The 8358-nt window shown below is 44.0% G+C and overlaps 1 protein-coding gene across 1 annotated transcript in view; it reads left to right on the forward strand.

The window, feature by feature from the left end:
• thsd7ba (thrombospondin, type I, domain containing 7Ba) overlaps positions 1–8358 on the forward strand; it is an 87876-nt gene that overhangs the window by 17474 nt on the left and 62044 nt on the right. Inside the window, exon 2 of the mRNA XM_025063806.1 lies at positions 6771–7125. The gene's annotated coding sequence lies outside the window, so the exon portion shown is untranslated. The remainder of the gene's footprint in view (positions 1–6770; positions 7126–8358) is intronic.

The raw sequence follows: 8358 nt of genomic DNA on the forward strand, positions 1-8358 counted from the left end.
ATATTTACCGCCCCCCCCCCTCCTCCCCCCCGGTCTTAGGTGTGTCTGATTGGTGTATCAAGTTTTGTGCCCCCCCGTCTGGGACGGTCATTGAATCACCGCCGTGTGGACGTGGCAGCTGTTCCTTCTGGTCACAGCAGGACACTGCGGTTAATTGAAGCGTAATGGGCCAAGCAGCGGGGGGGAGATGAGGGGGGGGGCAGTGAGAGAGCTGTGCTGATGTAGAGCACCTGTCATAACCCATACACACCACACCCACGGGGCTGATGGGAGATTTAGAACACTCTCTGTTCACCACAGCTGCATCCATTCCTACAGCAGCATTAGCATCGGGCCAATTCCGACAAATTGCCTTTAATTTAAGATGGTTCCACTAGATGGCGCCAGATATCAAATGTGCTAAAGTTTCTCTAAAAGATTAGGTTTAATCTTGTCCATTTTTGAATTCTACATCCAACCGACTGTGTACATGGAATTATGAACCTCATTTTGGCCCCAACGAAAACCAAACGACAGAAGAACAGGACTGCTCGACGCACAGGGTTATCACCAGCAAAATCCTCGCTATAGAAAAACAAGGGAGTGGGGGGAGGGGGGGGTAAGGTGAGGGGCCAGTAAATCTGGAATTGAACCCACAACCTTCAGCATGGCCACTCTAGCCATGGTAGATGTAGATACGATGGTTCAGAGCAGCTGCAAGAAGGCGCCCCAAAAAACAGGACATCCAAGCTGACCCCAGCTGTACGTCACATGGGTCACATGGGTCACATGGGTCACATGGGTCACATGGGTCACATGGGTCACATGGGTCACGGCACTAAATGAAACTGCTGTTATTGATCTTGATAATGGGCTTTGATGCTGAGCAGAGGCCAAAACTAAATCACTCTCATTTTCTGTGATGTCAGTGACAGTGACGTGTCCTGACTCTGATATAAGGAGACGGTGACACATTACACTCAGTTCTACTGACTATAGATCTATATAGATGTAGGACAACAACTAGCAACAATAATAAAAATATGTTTTGTTATATATTACAATACTTTAAAACTATGATAAATGTTTACACTCACGTATCATATAAATAATGTTACAGTTCAGTCTGAGAATAGAATCGTTTCAAAACGTTCAACCAAATTGGTCATTTTAGACTTTTTTTCGACTTAATGTTCCATCTTCCCCTCAAATGGACTTTGTTAGTTTGACAATTCGTTTCAACACTTTTGGCTTCGAGCTAAATGTGATGTCAAGACTAACATTCTGTGGACATTCAGAACTATTTCAGCCTGGAACAGGAACGGTGACTGTTCCCAGCTCTACACAAACACAGAGTCTGACACTTGTCTGTTAAATCTTTCTACTTGTCACTTGTCACTGACACAAGATGGAGCTGGTCTGACACGTGCGGCAAAAACTTCTTCTTCCTGCCATTTCCACACATGAACTCTGTGTCGTTGTCAAACTTTCAGATTCAGACTGAAACGACTCCATATGACTGGAACACGTTTGGTCCGAACCACTGCAGCAGCAGCAGCAGCAGCAGCAGCGTGGGATTGGTAACAGTTTCAAGTTACCCTCAGTACAATTGGTAACAGTTTCAAGTTACCCTCAGTACATGATGTGTGTGTATGTATATACATATATATATACATATATACATATATATATATGTATCTATGTATATATCTATGTACAGTATATGTATGTATACACATATATATATCTATACATATATACAGATTAGATGGTTGTGTTTGGACTGATGTTGACTGAATAACAAGATTGTTTTTTTTTGACGCCGCTCTGTCAGGAACGCTGTTAAAATCCTCTCTGTTCATAGCGACTCAGAATATTTTTCATGTAAACGTTTTTCAAACGTGTCGCGTTGACGTCAAGTCAAATGTCCTGTAGATCTAAACACACACTGGTCCACTGTGTTGTAGTTTAAATGTCACATGAATGAATTCCACTTACGATGTGATAATGTGAGAGTGCCACCTACTGTCATCATTATGTTGCCATCAGTCGGGGAACAATTTTCCCAATTTCATTTAGAGCCGGTGAGCAGCCATGCAGTTTGTGTTCAGCGTCTCACAGTAAAGAGCCTTAATTGCTGCTTCTGCGTCTCTTCTCACTTCACTTTCACTGCACTCTGCATAAACACACGGTGAGTGACAAATTACGTTCCATCATATTTCCTGATCATCGGAAGAAAAAAAGAAAAGGTTAGAGATAGATGTCCTGTGTCATTCTCAGAGGACACGTCTTCCTGTCTGATCAGATCTGTTTATTTTTGGGCAGAGTTATCTGATGCTGTAGAACACATTTATATACAGTATGTGTGTGTTGATAATCTGGACCAGAACCAGACGAGGTGTAACAGCTGTCCAGTTCACTTCCTCTGTGGTCGCCATGGCCACGTGAACAGGATCAGAACCAGGTTAAAGTTTAATCCAGGAACAGCCATCAGTCAGTACAGGAAGTCACCCGTTTGAGTGCCCCGTCTCGACACGGACCGTGGTTCTGTGACACACTCTGATAATCCAGACGGCTCAGCCTCAGAACCAGAACCTCCATTGTCCTGTCGCCCTTATCTCACGGTGCAAAACCAGAGCTGTCTTGGTGCAACAAAGAGCCGAGTGTTTCCCTCAGAGGGTGAACTTTAGCCGTTGGTTCTCTGTGATGCAGTGGAGAAGAAGAAGAAGAAGAAACAGAGAAAATTCAGTCCAGCTTTTTTAGGTGAACAACGATGACTTTGGTGAAGTTCACAGCTGCACAAGTTTAAACTGCATTTAACAAAAACATCTGCTGTTGTTGTTGTACATAGTAGAAATAGTTTTATTCTTTATTCAATACCAAATCAATATTATCATGGGTTGAAGACTGATGACACTCAGCCGTGGTTATTGGCCCAGCACTCGTCTTTTCCAGCCTTTAAATGTTGGTTTTCCATCTTTCCTCCATTAATAAATGTCAGCACTCAGACACATATTTATTTCCAGCTCATTGACCAACACTACAGCTAATCAGGCAGTGATCTGTTTTAAAGGTACAGCTAGCGCTGGGCGGCTCTGCGTGATCACTGCAGCTGAAGTGTTGATTGGTCGACAAAGGTCAGTGAACAAAGTGAACGGAATGTTCTGACATTTCTAAAATGAGACGTGGAAAGATGATAATCAGGCTAATGATTTCTAAAAATACCAGAATAAGTTTCATTATGCATGCAGGCTTTGTCTTCCATCGCTCATCAAAGCTGATTTTATAATGCCCCCCCACCCCCCACCCCCGTGAGTGTTTGTTTACTGTCGGTCACATGACTAGTGACTAGTGCTGCCTGACCCGCTGTGGTTCTGTTGACAACGCTGCCTTGATCATCACTGATGTAAAGGATTCAGGATTAAAGTTACAGGACGCAGATGATCCCCTAATCCAAGAAAGTCCTTGTCCCAACGAGGCTGGACACTGAGTTGACCGTAGGTTCAGTTATTGATGAAGACAAAGATAAATACAGCGGCTACAGTCCAAATATAAATCACCGTTTTCAGTCGTCCATTTTCTCTCATCCGACTCCGTCTTCACGCTGCATTCTGCTGGAACAACTGGAAATATATATATTTACACTTACCTTAGATCACCTCCAAGTCACAGAGATAGAAAGTACCAGAACATTATCACCACTTATCACAGAAGCCCAGCTCCGGCTCCCATTTCTCCCCCATTTCTCCCCCGTTTCCCTGCTGTATTTTTTGCCTTCTGCTGCCTTTTATATTCCACGTCAGCATCCACTGCTTTACAACACAAACACACTCTCGCTCACTGAGATAATGTGCACGGCGCCCCCTGCATGAAGTGTTATTTTCCGCCGGGACACTTGTGGCTTCAGGCTCCAGGTGTGTGTGGATCTGCTGACCCGTGTTATCAGGCCCTCCTTAAGATGAATCCTGACTCCGTCATGCCCCCCCCCCCCCCCCCCCCTCCCCCTGATAGCGCCCTCTCTCTGCAGTCAGATACGCTCACCTGCTCAGAGTCCCAGGAGACGCTCTTATCAAAAGACACAGGGAGACGGAATGACCCAGATTACCGCCATTGGTGCGTTAATTATAAATGGAGGCGTGATGAAGCGGAGGCCGAGTGGAACCACGACACCAAACTAATCCCATTATCCAGAAACGCTGGGTTTTGCCTTTTAAGCTGTGAAACGCTCTCATTCTGTCCTTGGTGGAATCCTTTGTTACAGAAGCAGATACACTTGTTTTTTTATTACCCCGGTCGGATTCTGTTCTATTTGTAGGTGTTGTAGCTGCTTGACTGGGATGGAGCTGAATTTCAATTAATGAAATACTTTAAACTGAGAGATGGATAAAAAAAAAATCAGTTAGTTTAAAACATGAAATGTTTATTTTAACTAATGACTCTGTGCCAGTTTTTTTAATTTGGTCGGTCTTTTGACTTTTGACGTTCACTGTGATTGGATCTCTGTTTACGTTTCCCGCCTTCTGGCCAGCAGCTCTGATTGGCTCTTGTCCTCACTCGTCCACCAACCCATGGAGCTGCAGGACAGCAGTGTGTAGTGGGACATCATCTGGTTTCAATTTCAATTTTCATAAAATTGGTCTAAAATACTAAATACTCTTCCACTGTGTGGCAGCAGAGAGCTGTAAAAACAGAAAAAGATTCTCAGAGCTGTTGTCTTTTCTTGAATTCCTGCGAGAATCAGGGTTGAGTTTAACTAAACAGGCTCAGGCTACAAACCTGTTGGTGAAATTAGAAGCTAATTATATTTCATTTAGTATACTTTACGTGGTGGTTTTGTTTTAAGCTAGCTGTGGGACTTTTCTAATGTTAAATATGTGCCAGGTTAAATATTCCGTTCAGTTCTGTTGGACGTCAGTTGTTTTCCCGCGGCTCGGCGGCGTGTCATCGTGATTGTTCAGAGCCGTGCAGACACAACTAAAGTGAGCACAACGATGTCCAGACTTTATTAGCATTTGATGCAACAGAATTCATTAAGAAATTCCGTGCAGCTTGCCCAGATGTAAATACCCCAGTGGCAATTTTTATTGCCCGTTTCTAATTTACCTTGTCTGATGACATTTGCTTTGTAATTAATCACTACAATTTAGCAAACATTTAATTAGCTTTCAGGTCTGGAAGTTGACTTGAAAAGAAAGAGAATATTCACAACAGGAAGATTTGGAAATATAGTCACAACATTATTTTGGTGAAACCAAACCCTTGTGTGTGAATTTGCTCAGTTTCACTCTATAATCTCACATCAGCGCCCGACACTTCCTGCTTGCCGTACCACTTCACCTGCAGCTCAGAGAGAGCCATCCTGTGGTCAGTCATTTGACGATAAACATGGAGCTGATTGAGGTCGTGACCCCGGCTCAGGTACGGCTGCATTGACCGTGGGGATGTTTAGGTTTTTTACAGCCCTGTGCAATTTTCCAATCTGTCAGTAAATGTGATTTCCAGCTTGGAGAGGCTGCACGTGTGGCCTGAAAAATGTTGATGTTAGTCTGCTGATGTACCGAGGAACGCAGGACGTCTGATACAAATAAATGGTTCCAACTGTCGGGGACACGACGTCACACGGTGACGTGTAAATCTTTGGAATGACCTGTGAGGTGTGTGAACATGTTTACGATGGAGTGAAACGACCAGTCACATATATATATATGATCACACATATACATGTGATCACATATATATATGATCACACATATATATGTGATCATATATATATGATCACACATATATATATTATCACATATATATTATCACATATATATATGAACACATATATATGTGATCATATATGAGATCACATATATATGATCACATATATATTATGTGTGATCATATATATATGTGTACATGTTTGATTATATATTGTGTGTGTTTGTGTATATATATACTGTGTGACTATACAGTATATACTGTTCATATATTTTTATTCCTTTTTAGTCAAAGACATTTTGTCCCTGTACAGTAAGAGAAGAAAAAAGCTGCAGTCCAGTGTTTTAGACTGTTTGACTGGAGGCACCAGACACAGATCCAGGTGTCGAGCTGAGCTGCTGGAGGAGCAGGAGTGTGTGTGTGTGTGTGTGAGTGTGTGTGTGTGTGTGTGTGAGGAGGCCTGGCTGCTGGGCTGACAGGTTATCACTGCATGTCGTGGGAGAACAAAACCCCAGGCTGCAGCTCTTGGACTGCACCGTGTGGCATCAGTGTCAGGATGTGACACGGTGGCTGACAAACAGTGTCTGTGAACCTCAGAGACTGTGTGATGTCATACTCCAGTGGCGTTTCACGTCAACTTCAAAAGTCATACATTTTTAATTTTCACAGACTCGGCTCCTGAAAGGAATTGTCTAGTTTAATCTACAGGAAAGTTGTTTTTTTTTTTAAAGTATTTCTTTTGACAGTAAATGTTTTGCAGTTTTCTGTAAGAGCAGCTGGGTGTAGAGGCTGCTGCTGCAGGTGCACTTCCTGTTGGATCATTTGGTGAATTGACATGAATAAAAGTTAATGAAGACACATTTGTTTAATCAGATTAATGAATGAATGCTGATAAAAATACCCTGTAAAAGAGTATGAAGTGGTCTGAGAGTGAGGGTTAGATCAGGGTGAAAACATAAACCATGACTTCTCCTTCTCCATCTCTGTGGCTCTTAACAAACTGGTGTTGATGTCATGAACCGACCGCCGGCCGCAGCATCATCTGGTTTTATAAGTTGTATCTGTTGTTTTCTCTCTGACTCCAGCTCCAGACGCCCAGGCCGACTCCTGTTCCTGCCCCACCTGCAGCTTCACTGGGCAGTGATTGGACACAGAGACGCACCTGGGACTTAATACCAGTCAGAGCTGCCGCAGGTGGGACACGACCCCGGCCCTTTCTTCACTGATTCACACAGGATTAAGGCACTGCAGGATGCTCCAGGCACAGGAGCTGGTGCAGCTGATTTACCCTCTCTGCCAGACTTAGTCCTCGGAGGCTTCCTCACGCTCTGCTCCTGTGTTCTGAGGACGAGGGGAAAGAGAAGCGCAGTTGTAGCTGCCGCTGCTGCCACCGCACCAACCAGATTACTCACAGGGATGACTGGCAGTCACGCTGCTCAGGTACGTTTAAAAATAACCACAGCGTGTGTTTAAGACGACCTGCTCCTGCTCTTACATTAGAGTTGTTCAACATTACGTTCATCTGTTGGCTGTGTTTGTCTTTCAACATTGACTGGAAGTCGCTCTTACGTTCATCTGTTGGCTGTGTTTGTCACTGATACTCAGGTGTGAATTAGATATTAAAATCTACAGTTTCACGTTTTCTTCTTCATTATGCATTTTTTTGCTGCTGTGACTTATAGTCTGGAAAATAAGGTAAATATAAAATTACACTTGATTTGGCCGAAGTATTGGTTGAAAGTATAGCATGAGACGGAGACGGAGACAGAGACGGAGACAGAGACAGAGACGGAGACAGATGTATGGATTTAAAGATGTTTATATGTTATATATGTACAGTATATATGTATGTATCTATATACACTATATATATATATATTAATCATGATTAGTCACAGTTGACCCAGAGCTCTTGGGTGATTAATCAGATGGGATTGGACTCCTGTCCTCGTTCAACCTACGTCAGACGTCACGTAGCGTTAACCACGTCTGAACAAAGTCGACTCTCAGGATGAACCTGTCGTTTTAAAACGGACACAAAGTTGTTGAAAACTCTACGGTTCTGGGTGGAATAATGAACACGTGCTGTGAGATGTGAAACATGAACGCAGCCGTTTCCAAAAGTCTTTGATCACAGCTGTTCCAACAGCTGTCTGCTGTTTTACACGCGCCCGTCCCTGCCAACCAAACCGTCCACTGTCAGCAGCTTGATTCGATGCCCGCCTCTGTACGGCCAATCAAAAACCTCAACATGAACCAGAATGTGGGGAAAAGGGGAACGGAGGGAAAAACACCCGGTGAATGCAGCAAAGAAAACAGAGCGAGGAGAGGAAGGCCGCGGTCCACGCCGAGGACGTGAAGAACAGCGTGAGTGGAACCGTGACGGTGTGAAACACTGGGCGCGCTCGCACACGTGGAAAGATCTGATCCAACGTTCATTATCGTGGCCACCTGTGAAATGGAACGCTGTGAAGTGTTTTCATCTGCTCCCCTCACTCCACCGACAAGAGCCACAGGAGACAGAACCTGATTGGCTTCCATTAGATCGGAGAGTGTCTGATTGGATGCACGGCAGCGTCCGAGCAGCGCAGATGCTCAGCGGGTTTTCACTTCACGAGTTTGGCCCGATCCCAATGACCTGGAGAGTTTCTACCGTGGTTCCTTCACGTGTAG

This window comes from Cynoglossus semilaevis, chromosome 16 (assembly GCF_000523025.1).
Source record: "Cynoglossus semilaevis isolate Cse_v1.0 chromosome 16, Cse_v1.0, whole genome shotgun sequence".
Taxonomy (NCBI): Eukaryota; Metazoa; Chordata; class Actinopteri; order Pleuronectiformes; family Cynoglossidae; genus Cynoglossus; species Cynoglossus semilaevis.